Source organism: Mirounga leonina, unplaced genomic scaffold (genome assembly GCF_011800145.1).
Source record: "Mirounga leonina isolate KUSES-001 unplaced genomic scaffold, KU_Mleo_1.0 Mir_53, whole genome shotgun sequence".
Lineage (NCBI taxonomy): Eukaryota > Metazoa > Chordata > Mammalia > Carnivora > Phocidae > Mirounga > Mirounga leonina.
Window position 1 is genome coordinate 42,866,366 of NW_023270807.1, and position 19,061 is coordinate 42,885,426.

At 44.9% G+C, this 19,061-nt stretch overlaps 1 protein-coding gene across 2 annotated transcripts in view; it reads left to right on the forward strand.

The window, feature by feature from the left end:
• The first annotated feature begins 624 nt into the window (after window positions 1-624).
• MRAP2 (melanocortin 2 receptor accessory protein 2) overlaps window positions 625-19,061 on the forward strand; it is a 44,676-nt gene continuing 26,239 nt past the window's right edge. Inside the window, exon 1 of one of the 2 annotated variants that reach the window (XM_034991141.1) lies at window positions 625-708. The gene's annotated coding sequence lies outside the window, so the exon portion shown is untranslated. Of the gene's footprint in view, window positions 709-1,113; window positions 1,165-19,061 lie in introns of those variants that run through there. The other variant, XM_034991142.1, reaches the window with a different exon arrangement.

Consider the following 19,061-nt stretch of genomic DNA (forward strand, 5'->3'; position numbering starts at 1 on the left):
TTAATGCCATGGCCGCCGGCCGGCATGCGCGCTGCTCTTGGTGCATTTTCCCCACTGGGCTGTGGTCCTGCGTAAACCATGGTTCTGGGGCACCAGGCTTCCTGAGCTCCTCCATTTACTAATCTGTGACCTCAGGCCATTCATTCAACCTCCCTAAGCTACAGTGTCCTCATTTGTAAACTGGCAGTAATAGGCCTGCTATGGTGCAGGCGAGTAGTAAAAGAAATGCTGTACACAATAAAGAACATCTCGGTGTGAGCAGCGCAGCCCGCACTTTCTCCCCAGATACCAGCAGGGCTTCCTCTCCCATCTTCAGTTCTTTACTCAAGAGCCACCTTCATTTGGGTCCACCTCTGACCACCGAATTAAAACCGCCCCCCCCCAACATTCTTTATGCCCTTCCTGAGTTATTTTTTCGCTATAGCTCTTACTGCTACTGCACATGCTACCTATTTCTCTATTTATGTTTCCTGAGTGTCTCTTTACTGGAATCATAAGGTCCAGGAGGTAGTCTCCCCAACGCCCAGATCAGTGTCTGGCCTGGAATACGGACTCAGTAAATATTTACTGGAAGGGGGGAGTGAGCCACGTCTGCTAACTTGGAACTACTCTCGGCCCAGTCCTATCCTTTGGGGGCCCTGTTTGGGGGACATTTAGACCGTCCGTTGGCACCCGCACCTGCAAGCAGAAGGCAGAACTGAAATTGAGGTAATTTCAGTAGCTCATGATGGAGGACCCCGGCCTTAATGAACTTAAACCCAACGCTGAGGATTTCTCATAAATCACATTCGTGTTACCCCACTCCTTTCTCAGCTCATCAGTCAAAACTGGCCTGAGGGACCCACTGTAGAGCTGGGGAGGGTAAAGAATTCTCTGATTCCTTTTCCTTTCCCCGCGGAAAGCTCTTATCCAGACAGCGAGGGGCAGCGTGAGCAGGGCGGGGCTGGGCAAAGCTCGCCTGCTCTTGGCCTCGGCGGCCCCGGGCTCCGGAGGCGGCCCCCGCGCCCCTTGCCGCCTGGGCTGCAGGTCGGGAGCGCGCGTCCCCGCCGCACGGCAGCGCCAGGAGCGACTCGCCGAGGCCCCGGCAGCCGGAGGAGGTGGAGGCGGTGGCGACGCTCACGCACCTCGGAGGAGCGGTGCCCGCGGGCCGGGGAGCGCCAGCCGGTAACCGCGGGCGGGACGGGCGCCCTGGGCCACGCCGAGCCGCGGGACGGGGGTCGGGAGGCTGGGGAGAAGGCAGTCGGGCTCGACTGGGTTTGGCGGTGGTTTTTAGTTGGCGGGGGTGGGGGGTGGGGTTGGGAGGATGGGAGCGGGAAGGGGAGAACCGGGGCTTGAGGGTGCCCAGGGGAAGAGTGAGACCCGGTGGAGATCACCCAAGTTTAAGACCTTGCTCGCAGCCCGCGGACGCAGCCGGTCCGGAAAGGCTGGAGGCGGTGGAGCTCGCGGCTAAGGGCTTGGCCGGGTTTCCTCCTCTCCGCTGGGAGGGCCGTGGGACACCTTCTCCAGCCTGTGAGAAAACTTTCCGCGTCCTGGCCTGCTTGCCACCGCTGTGCCCTACAACGGAGAGCCCTTCTGGGCGCGGGGACCCTGCGCGTCCAGGGGAAATGCGCGGTCGGTCGCTGGCCCGGGGTGCACCTCCCCAGCAGCGGGCAGGGTTCCCAGAATCAACCGTGGCTTGACAGTTAATTCATTTCGTTAGCACTAGGGAGCCTGCCCGCGGGTCATTTTACTGATGAGAGGGAAAGAGCGGTTTCATTTTTCTTTCTTTTCCATCCTTTCTGCATAATTAATTGAGGAAGACAAAAAGGTTGCCTCGTTAGAAACTTGTTTTGAGGCTTTGTGGCTTCCGCAGCAGTTTAGAAAACTTGAGGAATCCCAGCTATTACCCAGGATTTAATCTCATGACAAAAGGAAACATTTCATGGTGTCCTGAAAGCAAAGGGAGCTTGGGGGAAATTGTCCATGCTACCCCAGGGAAAAGAAGGGAACTTCCATATATAAATCCTCATAAAAACCCCAAAGGTAAGTGGTAGTATTGCCAGTTTGCACATGAAAAAAAAATTAGGTTGAGATATGAGAGTTTTCCAACCGAATCCTCCAGTCAATAGTGGGAAGTAGGGGTCTGGAAACTAGTGAGGCTAGTGTCCCTTAGGTACACATGGGGTGCATTACCAAGAATGCAGGCAGGAAAGTGGCCTGGGCCTGCCAAGGGTAAGGTCCAGAATGGAGAGGCTACTGTGAGCTGGGGTGCCCACATCAAGGAGTCAGGCTCTGATCAGGATGATCATGCAGTGTTTATGGAAGATGAGATGATATCAGCAGGTTTAGGAGAAGGCAGAGTTGCTCCCAGTTTATTTCCTGTGCTCCTGGGAGCACAGAAATAAGACCCCCTTAAGAGGTCTTGAAACCCAAGACTGGGCTGGGTTGCTCAAGGCCCAAATAACAGACACCCTAGAGCAGTGTAAGTGTTCACAATCATCTTTCAGCAGGCTCGATAGAGGAGCACTGAACCAGACTTTTCAGAAGAGGGAAATATTGAATCCTGGCAACATTCCAGAGCAAATTTTTAAGGGAGAAAGCTCAAGACCACCTAGGAAAGGATTTGCAAAGACAATTTATACCAAACTAACTTCTTTCTCTCATCTAGCAACTTACCCGGTTGCTTTGGGGCATGCCATATCCATCACTTTTCACATGTGGATTATGACTCGTTAGGGTAATATGAATGTAGTGAGTTGCACCAGCATTTTTTAAAACACCAAATTAAATAGAAGGGAAGGGAAAACATCAGAGTGCATTGTATATGTAAGGGAGAGTACTGTTTTGTGAAATACGAGTGTGTATTGTTCTGTGTTGTTTATCCTGCTGCCTCTGTGGGGGTGTACTCACCTCTCCCTGGCTGCCCCCATTGATCCTTCTAGGCTCACCCCACTCTGCTCATGGTGGGGGTCACCTTTTACCGTGCAAATTATATCATCTGTGCATTCTAGAAAATGTAGCCTTCCTCCACCCTATTTCTCTAGGCCTGATACTTTGCCAATGAGAATTCCTCTGAATCCCTTATTTTTGACCTTTTATTTATTTTTCTAAAGTTTTTAATTCCAGTTAGTTAGCATACAGTGTAATATTAGTTTCAAGTGTGTAATATAGTGATTCTGCAATTCCATACATCACCTGGTGCTCATCACAAGTGCCCTCCTTAATCCCCATCATCTATTTCATCCATCCCCCCACCCCCTCCCCTCTGGTAACCATCTGTTCTCTATAGCTAAGAGTCTGTTTCTCGGTTTGCCTCTCCCCCTGCCCTTTGCTCATTTGTTTTGTTTCTTAAATTCCACGTATGAGTGAAAGCATATGGTATTTGTCTTTCTCTGCCTGACTTATTTCGCTTAGCATAATACTCTGTCTAGTTCCATCCATGTCATTGCAAATGGCAAGATTTCATTCTTTTTTTTTTTTTAAGATTTTTATTTATTTGGAAGAGAGAGAGAAAGGACAAGCAGGGAGAGGGGCAGAGGGAGAAGTAGGCTCCAGCTGAGCAGGGAATCTGACTCAGGACCAGAACCCAGGACCCTGGGATCATGACCTGAGCTGAAGGCAGACACTTAACCAACTGAGACACCCAGGCGCCCCAAGATTTCATCCTTTTTTATGGATGAGTAATATTCCATTGTATATATACACAGCTTCTTCTCTATCCATTCATCAGTTCATGGACATTTGGGCTCTTTCCATTGTTGATAATGCTGCTATAAATATCGGGATGCATGTATCCCTTTGAATTATTGTTTTTGTATTCTTTGGGTAAATACCTAGTAGCGTGATTACTAGATTGTAGTAGATTCTATTTTTAACTTTTTGAGGAACCTCCATACTGTTTTCCAGAGTGGCTATACCAGTTTGCATTCCCACAAATAGTCCAAGAGGGTTCCCTTTTCTCCACATCCTCACCAACACCTGTTTTGTTTCTTGTGTAGTTGATTTTAGCCATTCTGACAGGTGTGAGGTGATATCTCATTGTTATTTTGATTTGCATTTCCCTGATGCTCAGTGATATTGAGCATCTCCTCATGTGTCTGTTAGCCATCTGTATGTCTTCTTTGGGAAAATGTCTGTTCATGTCTTCTGCCCATTTTTTAATTGGATTATTTGTTTTTTGGGTGTTGAGTTTTATAAGTTCTTCATATATTTTGGATACTAACCCTTTATCAGATATGTCATTTGCAAATATATTCTCCCATTCCATAGGCTGCCTTTTAGCTTTGTTGATTGTTTTCTTCACTGTGCAGAAGCTTTTTATTTTGATATAGTCCCAATAGTTTGTTTTTGCTTTTGTTTCTCTTGCCTCAGGAGACCTATCTAGAAAAGGTTGATTCAGCCGATGTCAGAGAAATGACTGCCTGTGCTACCTTCAAGGATTTTTATGGTTTCAGGTCTCACATTTAGGTCTCGAATCCATTTTGAGTTTATTTTTGTGTGTGGTGAAAGTGAATGGTCCAGTTTCATTCTTCTGCATGTAGTTGTCCAGTTTTCCCAGCACCATTTGTTGAAGAGATTGTCTTTTTCCCATTGGATATTCTTTCCTGCTTTGTCAAAGATTAGTTGACCATAGAGCTGAGGGTTCATTTCTGGGTTCTCTATTCTGTTCTATTGATCTATTTGTCTGTTTTTGTGCCAGTACCATACTGTTTTGAATACTACAGCTTTGTAATATAGCTTGAAGTCTAGAATTGTGATACCTCCAGCTTTGCATTTCTTTTTCAAGATTGCTTTGCTATTCGGGGTCTTTTGTGGTTCCATACAAATTTTAGGATTGTTTGTTCTAGCTCTGAAAAATGCTGTTGGTATTTTGATAGGAATGTGTAGATTGCTTTGAGCAGTAGGTTGCATAAAAACAATAATTGTTCTCTTTTCATTTCTTGGAGTCATTTTCAATCTCTTTCATCAGTGTTTCGTAGTTTTCAGAGTACAGATCTTTTACCTCTTTGGTTAGATTTATTCCCAGACCAAACCATTCCTGGCTATCTCTTCATTTTTGGTGCAGTTGTAAATGGGATTGTTTTCTTAATTTCTCCTTCTGCTGCTTCATTATTAGTGTATAGAAATGCAACAGATTTCTGTACGTTGATTTTGTATCGTGTGACTTCACTGAATTCATATATCAGTTCTAGTAGTTTTTTGGTAGACTCTTTCAGGTTTTCTACATAGACTATCATGTCATCTGTGAAGAGTGAAAGTTTAACTTCTTCCTTGCCAATTAGGATGCCTTTTTATTTCTTTCTGTTGTCTGATTGCTATGGCCAGGACTTCCAGAACTATACTGAATAAAAGTGGTGAGAATGGACATCCCTGTTGTGTTCCTGATCATAGAAGAAAATCTCTCACTTTTCCCATTTCGGATGATATTAGCTGTGGGCTTTTCCATATATGGCCTTTATTATGTTTATTATGTTGACGTATGTTCTCTCTAAATCTACTTTGTTGATGGTTTTTATCAGGAATGAATGTTGTACTTTATCAAATGCTTTTTCTGCATCTGTTGAAATGATCACATGATTCTTATCCTTTCTTTTATTAATGTGATGTATCATGTTGATTTGTGTAAATTGAGCCACCCTTGCCAGCCCAGGAATAAATCCTACTTGATTGTGTTGAATGATTTTTTTATTGTATCATCAGATTTGGTCTGCTGAGTATTTTGTTGAGGATTTTTGCAACGATGTTCATCAGAGAAATTGGCCTGTAGTTCTCTTTTTTTGTGGTGTCTTTATCTGGTTTTGTTATCAGGGGAATGCTGGCCTCATAGAATGAATTGGAAGTTTTCCTTCCATTTCTGTTTTCTGGAATAGTTTGAGAAGAATAGGTATTAACTCTTTAAGTGTTTGATAGAATTCACCTGTGAAGCCATCTGGCTCTGGACTTTTGTGTGTTGGGAGTTTTTTGATTACTGATTCAATTTCTTTGCTGGTTATCAGTCTGTTCAAGTTTTCTATTTCTTCCTGTTTCAGCTTTGGTAGGTATATGTTTCTAGGAATTTGTCCATTTCTTCTAGGTGTCCAATTTGTTAGCATGTAGTTTTTCATAGTATTCCCTTATAATTTTTTGTATTTTTGTGGTGTTGGTTATTTCTCCTCTCATTTGTAATTTTATTTATTTGAGTCTTTTTCTTTTTTTCTTGAATAGTCTGGCTAGAGGTTTATCAATTTTGTTGATGTTTTTCAAAGAACCAGCTCCTGGTTTCATTGATCTGTTCTATTTGTCTTTTTAGTTTCTATATCATTTATTTCTGCTATAACCTTTATTATTTCCTTCTTTTTGCTGGCTTTAGGCTTTGTTTTTTGTTCTTTTTCTAGCTCCTGTAGGTGTAAGATTCGATTTTTATTTGAGATTTTTCTTGCTTCATAAGGTAGGCCTGTTTTGCTATAAACTTCCCTCTTTGGACCGCTCTTGCTGCATCCCAAAGGTTTTGGACCATTGTGCTTTCATTTTCATTTGTTTCCATATAGTTTTTTTTATTTCTTCTTTTATTTCCTGGTTTGACCAACTCATTATTTAGTAACATGTTATTTAACCTCCATGTATTTGTGGTCTTTCCAGATTTTTTTCTTGTGGTTGACTTCAAGTTTCATAATGTTGTGGTCAGCCTAATATGTGATCTCTTCTGGAGAATGTTTATTTTTGATCTTCTAATGTCTTCAGTGTGACAGTGACTTGGCTAGGTGCTTCCTAGTGTAGTCTCCTTTACTTCTCACAGCTAGGTGGCTGTTGCTATTTTACATTTTACAAACAGGGCTTCCCAAAGCTAGGGACATACAAATAATTCAGTCACTGGTCCCTGACTCCCATTATGGATGCCCCAAAGTGTGTCCTGCCTTTGCCAGAAGCATTTTACAAAGTCTCATTCTGTCCCTAAGGATAAAGTAGGGGAAGAGAGGATGTACAACAAGGCTCTGTCCCTGTCCCTGCACCTCTGGGTATTATTCATCAGGAGAAAGATAGAGGGCACATTTATCAGAGATGTGGCAACTATAAATCTAGGAGGATACTCCATGAGACACATTTTGTATCTGGACAAGAGACAATAATACAGAAGGTTGAGATCTCAGAAGGTTGAAGTTCTAGCCCTGCATTTAGGTTCACAGTCAATTTAAAAAGTAAAAGATGGAGTGGCCCCACTGGGCAGCAACTCACGTGAAAGAAAAGAATCCCAGGGATTTCAGTGCTGCACCCCCTCCGCCCCTGCCAAGCTCTGAATGGACCATAATGTGAAGTAGCTTCTCAGTAGCAAACTTGGGTTACACTGACAAGGACAGACCTTTTTTTTATAGACATTTGTATGGAGCTTATTATGTGCCAAGCACATTTATGAGTGTTTTGTAATTTTATCTCAATCCCTGTATCAACCCCATGAAGTAGGGAAAACAATTAATCACCATTCTCATTTAACAGATAAAGAGGCTGAAGCACAGAAGGTTTAAGTAATTTGCCTAAGATTACATAGCCAGTAAGTAGTAGAGCGGGGAACCTGGGCCCTTAACACTACCATCTACCCCCAACCTACAGCGACTGGATCAAGGGAGCCCAGAGTCCCTCCACATAGTGTCCCCTTCTGGTGGCCCCTTAATAGAGGACAGAAACTAACTTTGCAGCATCCAGAGGCGGGGAAGATGACTTGGATGATGAGGGTCTGAAGACTAGGCCATATGAGGAACCGTGAGTGTTTAACCTGCCAGAGAGGAGCCTTGGCCAGTTATAAGGCCAGTCCTCAGATATCTGAGGAAGACGAGTAGGTATGTTCCCAGTATCAGATCAAGCCAATGTTGGGTGATCTTGTGTCAGAACTGGGACAGGATTCCCCACCAGTGAGGGAGTACTGACTTGTATGTCCCTAAATGCCCCTTTCAGTGTTCAAATTCCTCAACTTTATTAGGTAGATAAGAGTAAAATGAACTTTAAAAACAACTGGAAATTAATAGTCTATCCTAAACATTTGTACATGTGTGTATGTAAATAGGATACTGAATTAAAGTTTTGACTGAGCCACACATTCAAGTTATCTGAAATTCCAAAGGAAAGTGCTAGACCACCAAGTAGAAATTTTAATGTAGCTATTTGAGAACTCTTCCATAAGTCACAAACCCCATTGACTACTTCAAGAATATGAGGATTAAGAGACGCGGTTGTGTTAAAGAAATTTATTTGGAAAGATCATTTCCTTCATCCCAAACCTAGTGAGGGGGCCTTTTGAGGAACCACTGGTTCACCTGTAAATGCGTTTCCTGCATTTGGCGCTCATGTGGTGGCCTGGGCAGTAGGATCACCTGCCTTCTCAGAGTTCGTTAGGGCAAAAGATGCTGGAGGATTTCCTGCGGGCCAGATAGGACCATGTGGGAGAGAGGACTGGCCTGGAGCCACTGTAAATTCAGCCCAAGAGTGAGGGCACCCAGCAGCTAGAGTTTCCAGAAATCCAGAGGCTAAGGTAAAAGTGAGCAGTCAGCTGAAAGAAAATGAATATCACGAACGCACCCATAAACAGAGTGTGTGAAGACAGTTAATACAGTCCTGTCCTCCTACTTTGATCTTGTTGGGGTGAGAAACTGGCCGGCAGTTGCACATAAGGTAGAGAAAAAGAAAAGAGGTCAACCTTCCCCCAATCCCTGCAGGAGAGCAGCGTACAACAGGACGTCGCTGGCATAGGCCAGGACATTTAATGTTATAACCAGGATGGAGTTTCTTTTATTTCCAGACTGCAGACTGCACATTTGAATTCTTTTGGAACTTTGAAGTGGTTGCTTGAGCAGAAAAGTCATGGGATCTACCCAAGTGTTCGTCTGAGGACAGAGAGGATAAATCCACTGAATCCATATTTAAAGGGCAATGGAAGAGAAGAATAAAATTGGCATTTGATCAGGTCCCACAGTTGTGCCAGCTCAGAGTATGGATTATATATGCTTGGGTTGAAATAGTAAAGAGTAATGGTCTGTTCGCTTGCTGTTGCATGCACTTCAGACTTGGAGGTGGGAGCATTTAGAAAAGGAAAGAAAATGTTTACTTGCCCAGAGTGCAAGGGAGTCAGGCTTCAGAAGACTGGCTCGTCAAATAAAAACACAATAAATACTTGAAAGAAAATACCCCATAATATCAGAGTTCTCAAGGGTCCATTAGTCTCTTGTTAATGGTTGAAGGCAACTTTTGCACGTGATCACCACATTCCCCCAAAGTCATGACTTATCTTCAGACATTCCATAGCAAACAGTCAGGAAAGAAATTGTTTTTCCTTAGGGACTTCAGGCCTATGGGACATGTTCAAGGTTTTATTATTTTGGGGACCAACTTTCAAACAGGATGGTCATGTTATTTTTGGCTTATCTCAGGGTGCAAAGTGACTTTTCTTCTTGACTGGAGAATAAGAAATGCTTAGTCCTATTAGAAAGAGAGTAAAGTATGCATTTTTGGCTTCTCCTTCCTTGCAGACGTGATTCTTCTATCCATTATGGTGTTGCTGAGATGTGAAGTAAAGAAAAGCAGAAGTTGAGCATCTTTTTATGAAACGCTAAAATTATGGGTGCTAAAGTCTGGGTTGAATTGTTGCTTGTGTCTCTGTTACCAAGATCTACGGGATGTTCACCTGACTAGAGAACACTAGTAAATTTTATAACCCTTCAAGTGAAAATAATTTATAAGCTTCAAAATATTCTCTTCAAAGTTGCCTTTGTTTTCCTCACGTCCTCGGTAACAGCAAAAACAACAATTAAAGGCAAAGGTGGGGCAAGCTGAAGGAGCTGCTTCCTACAGGTCAACTCTACAGTTACCTGGTTGATCAAGAAGGAAAACTTTGAGATAAGTAAGGATATGTGGGTGTATATAGCACCTGTCTTTCTATAAACCTTTGTGCAGATTTTCCCCCAAAATATAATTCTCTTGTGTGAATCAAAAAACAAAAAACAACAACAAAAAAGGAAAGACACAGATGAGGATCTAGAGATCTGGAAACTGTATCATGTAAACCGACATATATTCCTACCAGTGCTCCTCTAAAATCTCCATTAATTTACCTCAACAGGAGAGGATGGTTAACCCGTATTTCTGGGCACCTGAAGCAGAGGCCAAGGCTACCAGCAGCAAGTCTGTGTTTATCTTGAACATTCATCTGATATTTGCAGTTTACTCTATAACGTATCTGTACTTGTTTAATATAAAAAAATCATCTTTCAAGTCTTCTTTTAAAACTGATGCTCCAGGAGGATGAGCCAGGTATGTCCCGAGACTTGGGGGGCTGACATCCCCAGTACCTAGGCAGGCAGAGCGGGGAACAGGCTTTCTGACCCTCCCCGTGGTAGGTTCCCTCTGGCTCTCTTCCGACGGGCCCCTCGCTGCAGATGAGGAGGCCCCGGGGAGCCTGGAGCCTGGCTGGCCTTGCTCTACCAGACTACCTTTGCTTATCATCAGGGATTGTAGGAGGTTGGCAGTGGGTAGGGCAGGAGGAGAGACTAGAAAAGACACACCCCTTAATTTCAGAATCCCAGCCTGAGGAGGATAAGACAATCACTAGAAAATTTAGCCTTCTGGTGGCTCTGTCTGGAGCCCTTACATAAACCTCTGCTTTAGTTTACATTTCCTTTTCCGTGGAACAGAGATATTGAAATACCTGGTCCTTCTCCTTTTGGCTTGTGTTGTCAAAAAGAATGATTCAGCTTAGGGCTGTAAAGAACAGTGTGTGCTGTTTGGAGACAGCATGAGCAATAAATACAAAGTTGGCTTCTTTGCCAGATCATCCTCAAAGTGATTTAAGATATGGCCAGTCTCACTCTCCTTGGCCCTATTATGCCAAGTGTTTCCCAAACTCTGCTAATTAAGATGGAAACGGTGCTTCTTTCCCTAGTACTGTTAGAATGGTAATTCATCTGGCTGCGGCGTTTTATGGTAGCAGCTCTATAAATCAGCAGAAGAGTTCGGTGAGAGGCCAAGTCTGATCCTGAGGGAGTCTGATTTTATACTCTCCTTACTAAAGTGAGAGATTCAGGTACCCCATGTGACGGGATTTGAAGGAAGGGACACAGTCGTCTTGGGCTTGGGCGGGACTCTGTGGGGGAAGTGGTGACTGAGCTCTATTCTCAAAGGTTGGCAGGCATCCTGGGTGGGGGGTAGATGGCAGTCCAGGTTGGCAGGTGGAATAGAGTGGTCAAAGGCTCAGAGGACTGACTGTCTTTGAGCCCTCCCCAACCTGGCTCCTTTGCTATAAGGAGCCTCCCTTTTGTGATGAGCCTGTTCACCTGTTGTCTGCCTGTGTCATCAGGTTTTTGTGTTGCACCTTAACCTCTGTGTGTGTGTGTTTGAAGGGGTGACATTCAGCAGAGGAGAGTTTAATTTCAAAGACAAGCCCAGATTCTTTGAGGGCACAGGCCTTGACTTTTCAACGTCTACTACATCTTTCGTAGTTGAGCTCATTGTGTTTAAAATACCCTCATTGGGCTGAATTGACCCATACTAATTTTCGCATGTACAAAACTAGCGCTCTTTCTTCTTGAAAGACATGTTGATGGGAATGTCATAAATGTATTTGGTAAAGATGACATATAGTGGGATAGATTAATAACATTTTAAAAATGGTTTTATTTGTTGTTTAGTTACAGTAGAAGTGGTTGGTATAATGTAAGTCATTTTTAATGGACTTTCTAGGACAGTGTATTTAATTCATCTAAGCTGTATTAGTTCTCTAGGGCTGTCATACGGAGATACCAAAGACTGAGTGGTTTAAACGACAGAAATTTATTTTCTTACAGTTCTGGAGACTGGAAGTCCAAGATCAAGGGGTCAAGGTTGGTTTCCTCTGCGAACTAAGGGAAGGATCTGTTCCAGGCCTTTTTCCTTGGTTTGTAGGTGACCTTCCTCTTGCTGCCTCCTTCACATGGTTGTCCCTCTGTGCCCAGGTGGCCTTGGTGTCTCTCTGTGTCCTTCTCACTTCCTGTAAGAACACCAGTCAGACTGGATTAGGGCCCACCCTAATGGCTTCATTCGAACTTACTTTTTTAAAGACCCCGTCTTCAAATATAGCCACATTCTGAGGTATGCTGGGGTTAGGGCTACAACATACAAATTTTAGGGGGACACAGTTCAGCCTGTGAGAGCACCATACCTGTATTGCATTGTATATATACACACTCACGTGCGCACACACACAGTTTTTACAAATAGACACACATCATTGACTTTGTGATGCAGATGGAAAGCATCTTGGTAGTAAGTTACAGAATCTTAGGTTCTGTAGAAAAAAATCTCACCACGTTCCTTTCAGTCCTTTCCTTTGCTTTCAGAGAGAATGAAGATGTAAGCTGCTTCAGGCAGCTAGCATGTGAGTGCAGTGGACAGAGGCGGTGTGATGCGCACCCACATAAAACTATCTGCTTCCTATGAAAATGTTGGTCAGGCTGCCACCTTCCCTTTCTTGCAGAGGGCCACCTTTCCTATGAGATTATCTCCTCTTCACTTGGAAGGTGCTTCAGATGACTTTTCTTATAAGGATGCTAATTATTAATAATAGTTATTTTCAAAAAATGTCCTTATTTGGCAAAATAAAAATGTCAGCAGTCCCGTTTCCCAGGTCCACGAATTCTGGCTGGTCTCCAGTTAACATGCCCCAGAGACTAGAGCTGGCGTTAGGAGATTACATGCTTCCTCTTTGTGACTTTATTATTATTTTTTTAAGTTGTATTTATTTATTTGAGAGAGGGAGAGAGAGCATGCGTGTGAGCTGGGGGGAAAAGGCAGAGGCAGAGGGAGAGAATCCTCAAGCAGAGGCCTCGCTGAGTGCAGAGCCCGTCAGGGGGCTTGAACTCACATTCCTGAGGCTAGGACCTGAGCAGAAATCAAGAGCCAGCCGCTTAACCGGCTGGGCCACCCAGGTGCCCTGTCCTCTTAGTGACTCTAAATGTAATCCACAAGAATGCTCTGGAAGCTTTGGAACCGTAACTGATACTGGACTTCTGCTGAAATGAGGTTGGCTAATGACAGGGACTATAGGAGGTGAAGCTGGTCACAAGGAGAGCTTGGGAAGCGGTCAGTGCATTTCCGGGACTGGTGGAGGTAAGAGGACTGCAGTTAGGGCAGCACCCGTATTCTCGCAGCTGCTGCCCATGGCTCTCTGCGGCACGGAGAAGGAGGATTCCCCACGGCCTAGACAGAATGTTCCTTTAACATGGAAAGGAATCGCCACAAAGTCTCTCAAAAGAGCAGAGCTGAATACAACTTGAAGGTTGGCCATAGAGGAAGGACCCCCCGGCCCGGGTGAGGGGGGCCTGGATGTCCCCAGGGGGGGTCTTTTGTTTTGGGGAGCTCTCAATTACACTTCCCTCAAGGACATTGGGTGGGAAGTGCTGATTTTTATTATTTTCTTATTAAGAAAGTTCTTAGAACTTTAAAAAATTTTGGTAAAATGTATATAACATAACCTTCACATTGTTGTGCAACCATCACTGCTACCTGTCTCCAGAACATATTCATCATCCCAAGCTGAACCTCTGTATCCACCCAATAATAACTTCCCATTCCCTGCCTCTCCCAGCCCTCAGCAGCCACAATTCTACTTTCCGTCTCCATGAATGTGAGTACTCTAGGTACCTCATATAACGGCAGTCATGCAATATTTGCCTTGTGTCTCTGGCTTATTTCACGTAGCATCATGTTTTGAAGGTTCATCCATGCTGTAGTGTGTGTCGGAATTTCTTTTTAAGGCTGAATAATACTCCACTGCATGTCCATACTATATTTTGTTTATCCACTCATCTGCCAATCTATATTTGGATGGCTTCCATCTTATGGCTATTGTGAATCATGTTGCTGTGGACCTTGGTGTACGAATATCTGTTGGAGTCTCGGCTTTCAGTTCTTTGGGGAATATTCCCAGAGGCGCAATTGCTGGGTTATAAGGTGTCCCATGGTGACATTTTCAGGGAGCTGCTGTATCGCCTTTGGTAGCAGCTGCACCACCTTACATTGCCACCAGCAACACACGAGGGTTCCTGTTTCTCTACATCCTTGCTAACGCTTACGTTCTGGTTGGTTTTTTTTTTTTTTTTTTTTGATATAACAGCTATCCTAATGGGTGTGAAGTGATATCTCATGGTAAAGCACTGCTTTTTGATAGTTGGTTTTTTGACTTGACTCTAGTACTTTTAAACATACTTTTTGTGAAGGCTCCAGAATAGGGCAAAAATAAATGGAAGTATCAGGGACCCAGCAAACCTTACTGTAACAGAGTGGTCAGCTTGGGATTCCACTGATATGCTCAATATGCCTGGAATTCCTTGAAGTCCAGACCAAGGAAAGCAAGATGTAGAAAGAGGTGGGAGTTAAACTTAACACATTTCTGGGGTGGGACCTCAACCCGCCACAGGAGTGGCCTCACTTTGGCTACAGTAGGACATCCGTGTTGGGATATAGGACAAACAGTGTAGCATCCTGTGGTGGGGTAGAGGAGTAGAGCCCTGTTTTATTATATTACATAACTCCCTTGCCCTAATTCCACAGTCATCAGTAAATCTTTGGATCTTCCCAAATCATGTGAAGCATGTGCTCTGGTCTCCTTGGCCATTTTATTCCTTATTGTAATTCACCAAAATTGATGCTATGGTTATAAATCATTCTCCTACGTTTGGTCAGTGTGACTCAATTCATTACCTTTCTCGCCCTCGGAGGACTGTAAAAACCCAGCTTGCTAAATTTTCAGAGCTGGGGCTGAGGTGCGGTTGCTGGGCACAGCGTGCCTGCCTTCCCCACGCCTACCTCCCATCCATGCCTCATCTCTCTTTTTGGAAAATCCTTTCCAGATGGAGGCTTCGCAGCTTCTTTCTGGGGTGTTTTTTCCCCTCCGTGTGGGTATGATGTTCTTCTCCCTGTCCGACTGAAGTTTCTGTTAGAATGGGAGAACTCTGCTCTCAAGTTCAGGGTGGAGTAAGAGAACGAAAGAAGATAATTCGGGCACCTGGGTGGCTCGGTTGTTAAGCGACTGCCTTCGGCTCAGGTCATAATCCTGGAGTCCCAGGATCAGGTCCTGCGTTGGGCTCCCTGCTCAGCAGGGAGTCTGCTTCTCCCTCTGACCCTCCCGCCCCATGCTCTCTCTCTCTCTCTCATTCTCTCTCTCTCTCAAATAAATAAATAAAATCTTAAAAAAAAAAAAAGAAAAAAGATAATTCTATGGCTTCTCCACATAATGAGAAACTGAATCAACAAGTATTTATTGCCTTTCTGCTATGAGCCAGGCCTTGTGTGAGTTGCTGGAAATATAGCAGTGAGCAAAGCAGAGGAGGCTCTGCCCTGTTGGTGCTTACGGACAAGACACCGGAGGGAGGAGAACGCCACTGGAGGACTGGTCCATGTGGTCCTAGCATCGCCTGTACTACGGTGTGATGCAAAGATCTGTTGCCATCTCCAGAGACGTCTCCGCAGGGTTCACAGATAGTCATTGTGTCCCAGCACCTAGTAGTCTGTGCAGTAACCGTTTGCTGGACTGAACAGAGTCAGGAAATGCTAACTTTAAAAATTACTTTCTAGTCTGTTGACTACTCTGTGGCTGCCCAGGGCATAAGTGAAGGAGCTGGATTTAGGAGTCCAGACCACTGTCCTCTTTGAGGCGCCAGCAGGTAGAGGAAGGATGCCCACTTGTTAATTAAGCATCTCTCCATTTCAGATGTTGACTGAATATTTATCTGCACAAAATATGAAGTCCTGTTTCTGGCTTTGGAAGTTGTTCTTTTATTGGCCTTGATTCTGATTTTAAGACCGGGGTAGTCTTCAGGCTTGGGAACACATGCTGTTCCCTGTTTTGCTCCTGGAAACAAGTTGCCACTGTGCAGCAAAGATGTGGGGATAGACAGGCAGACAATGCATCCAGAATTTCTCTGTTAGCTGTCAGTCTCCATATTTTTGAGGTCTGCTGGGTAACTGAGTACTTTCTTGGAAATACCCAGGAACAGCATAAAACTTGATAGTGTGAAGAAATGTGGGAATATATCCATTTGAGAAGGGAAGAGCTGTGTGCGTGTGGTGTGTGTGTGTGTGTGTGTGTGTGTGTAATATCTCTAGGCTGAACTGAATGGCCAGAGATGCAGACTTCAAAAGTAAGATGCACGCTCAAGTCAAAAGATAGTAGTTAGGAGGAGAAGACTTCAAAATCCCAGAAGCAACACGTCTTCAACTGGAAGAAATAAAAATCCACACTCCATGAAAGAAATTGCTGACTTAAAATGGATTCACAGAAAAGGAATCTGCAAACTTGAAAATTAAAGAAATGAGTAGAAGTGGAAGGTAGTGGCTCACACAGAATCTATAAAAAGGAAAAGTACACTGGGGGAAAATGTCTGCCTTTTTTAAGCACTGCCCTGAGAGGAGACCACAGAGGCTCTGATTTTAGAAGGGAAAGCATACTTCCTTGCTAGGATGTGTTGCCTTATGGAAATGCTTTAGGAAGACCCAGGGGCTCTGGTCTATCATGAGCCTGACTCATAGCTTGCAGACTCTCATCTGATCTCTGTGTGGTCCTACCCCACTGAGATGCGGGTAAGCTGAGTGCACCATTAGTCTTCACTTGGGGGCCTAGTCACATCTCTGTGCAATGAGGGGACTAAGCTTCTAAAGCTGCAATTCAGAACTTCTGACCTCGGGTCCTCAGCTGCCAGAATGCAGCCTAGTCAGGCTTTACGTTTGGTTTCTCAAATGCCTTTGCTTGGAGAGAGAAAGGGTGATGGATTACGAGAGTGACTTCTCTGTGTTTTGCTGGGGACAGTTGTTCCTAGGAATAGAAGGAAGAAAGAGATGAGTACATGAGACCTAATGAGACCTTTATGGCCCAGGCCGGAACAGAGGTTGGCGTCCTGGCTGGCATGCCCACAATTGGAGTTTGGGCATTGAAGGTAAAGAAGATAGCGTGCAACTGGGACTTTTGATCTCAAATCTGAATGGGTCATTCAGTCTTCCTCCGTGCATACTGGTTACTGTGGGGCTTTGGATCCGGGACCTTGGCCAGCAGCTTCTCCGAGTGCCCTTCTTGCTGTGCTCTCAGCCGTGAATGTGTGTGTGTGTGTGTGTGCGCACGCACTCATTTTTTAGGGTGTATAGGCATCTTTTGGATCTCTCCTTAATGTTCTAGTCCTATGACTGAACTGGTGGTCACTGGGAAAACACATCTGCTGATGTTTATACCTTAGTATGGAAATCAAGGTCCAACTTCAAGGTAATAGCCCCCTTGGCACGTGTACCCATCATGGCCCTGCAAGGGTGGCCGTGAAGAGCCTTTACTCACTTATATTAGCCTCATGAAAAGCAACTTCTTCCAGAGGAAATGCATCCTAAGCAAGCTTCCTGGAGGAGCAGCTGAAAGCACGCCTGCCAACAGCAACAATAACGAAAAATCACAACTGTACCTCAAAACCACACCTGAAAGGGAGGTTAACCTTCTCCATGTGCGCATGTGGTAGTTTAGGCCAAGGCCTAGGATTGGAGGAAACCCAAACTGAGAAAGCACGGTTAGCAGGCCGCAGACACCTCTCAAGGCTGATATAATGAAGAAATTGGGCAGAGAGATGTGGGGAGGGGTGCTGAGGAGCCCCAAAGGCACAGAAGGCAGCCGCTTGGCTGAGCCCCGCACTTCCAGTTTGCTGGCTTCAGGGGCTAGCAGCTGCCTGCTCTCCGCAAGCACCCCCGTGAGCGGGCTGCGCTGCCCACTGCCTCTCCCACCCCGGGAGGTGGGGGGTATGGCCCAGACATCGCTTCCTCCCTGTAATGCAAATATCAGACTCTGGGGCCGGCTGCCCGGATGTGCTGGTATTTTCCAAACGGTGAATCAGTGCCAGCTTCTGTTTCTGCAAAACTCAGACAGGCAACTCGGGGCTTCAAAAAATGGGCAGCGTACAAAATCCGGCCAGATGCCAGCCTTCTGTTTATCTCTTGTCCTTGTGTATTTGGGGGCCCAAGCTAATCAACTTGAGACTTGGATGAAAACGGTTGCCTCATGGGCTTTTTCAAGGGTGCTAGGTGACTGCTTGAGAGGGAAGGCCAGAGACGCTGGCCCCCCAATCTAACTGGGATTCAAGAACCTAGATGAAATAGCGAAAACAAAAGCCTCCCCCCACCCCCCGCCCCACCCTCTGTTATCTAAAAGCTACCAAAATGATGGCAGAAGTTTCTAGCATTTCATTCTGCTTCCCTGGAGAACCGCTGATAGTCTGGCTCTGCTCTTCACTCCCTCTTGTCTCCAGGCCGGCACTTTGCTCCTCTCTTAAAGGACGGACTTTCCACTTTCAGGATCTCTGCACATGTGACTTGTATGACCCCTTGCTCCCTAGCCATCCCTAAATAGTTCATGTAGATGAACAGGAATGGTATAAGGGAGAGTAAAAGAAGCAATGAAAAAACACTTTCTCTGTGGTGGGTAAGGGGTTGAGATTTCTTTCTTTCTTTTTTTCTTTTTTTTAAGATTTTATTTATTTATTTGTCAGAGAGAGAGCGAGCGAGCACAAGCAGGGGGAGTGGCAGGCGGAGGGAGAAGCAGGGTCCCCGCAGACCAGGGAGCCCAATGTAGGACTCGATCCCAGGACCCTGGGATCATGACCTGAACTGGAGGCAGACGCTTAGCCGACTGAGCCACCCAGGTGTCCCAGGGGTTGAGATCTCTTGATGTCTGATGTTTTGTACAGACATAGTTTGTTTGCTAGTTCCTGGCCAGCCCTGTGAGGGTGGCCCTAATGCTTCTTTCTGACCCAAGAGAGTCGCGGGGAGACCTGCTGGGCGCGTGGGCCTGGGCAGCCACAGGTGGGGCTCACCGTTAGGTACCGATGTGGAGAACAACTTACACAGAGATTGGAAAACACTCCCATCTTTATTTCCTTCAGTGTTTTATGTCCTTTTTGCTATTTTTCTGTTGTCTATTTCGATACTAGATGAAGTCTAGGGCCTCCCTCTGCAGTGCTTATTACACTGGCTGTAATACCTGATTTCCAATAAAAATGAGATGATCAAACCAGACTTCATATTATTTTCCTTAAAAAACAGGAGAGATTCTTACCATA